This window comes from Penaeus monodon, chromosome 32 (assembly GCF_015228065.2).
Source record: "Penaeus monodon isolate SGIC_2016 chromosome 32, NSTDA_Pmon_1, whole genome shotgun sequence".
NCBI classification, from domain to species: domain Eukaryota; kingdom Metazoa; phylum Arthropoda; class Malacostraca; order Decapoda; family Penaeidae; genus Penaeus; species Penaeus monodon.
This window is the reverse complement of record NC_051417.1, coordinates 19,894,382-19,894,654: the sequence shown is the minus strand read 5'-3', so window position 1 is coordinate 19,894,654 and position 273 is coordinate 19,894,382.

Sequence of the window (273 nt, the reverse complement as noted above, 5' to 3'; positions counted from 1 at the left end):
GAAGCCCAGGGGTGCCCCAGCGGTGTCACTCGCCAGGCGCTCGGGCTCCCCTCCTCTCTGTTGTTCCCTCTGCTATCTATTTGGTGCAGCCTTGAGTTTCGTGTTGTTCCCCTTGGTTTCCATCGTTCAGGATCCTCCCCTCCAGAGATTAACCAGAGAACAGGATCAACAAGTGGAAAACATGATGTATGTCACATAACTGTAGTTGGTGTTTGCCTATCAGGTTGGTGACAAGCTTCACACCTATTAAAAAAAAATCTGTAACAACGTGTT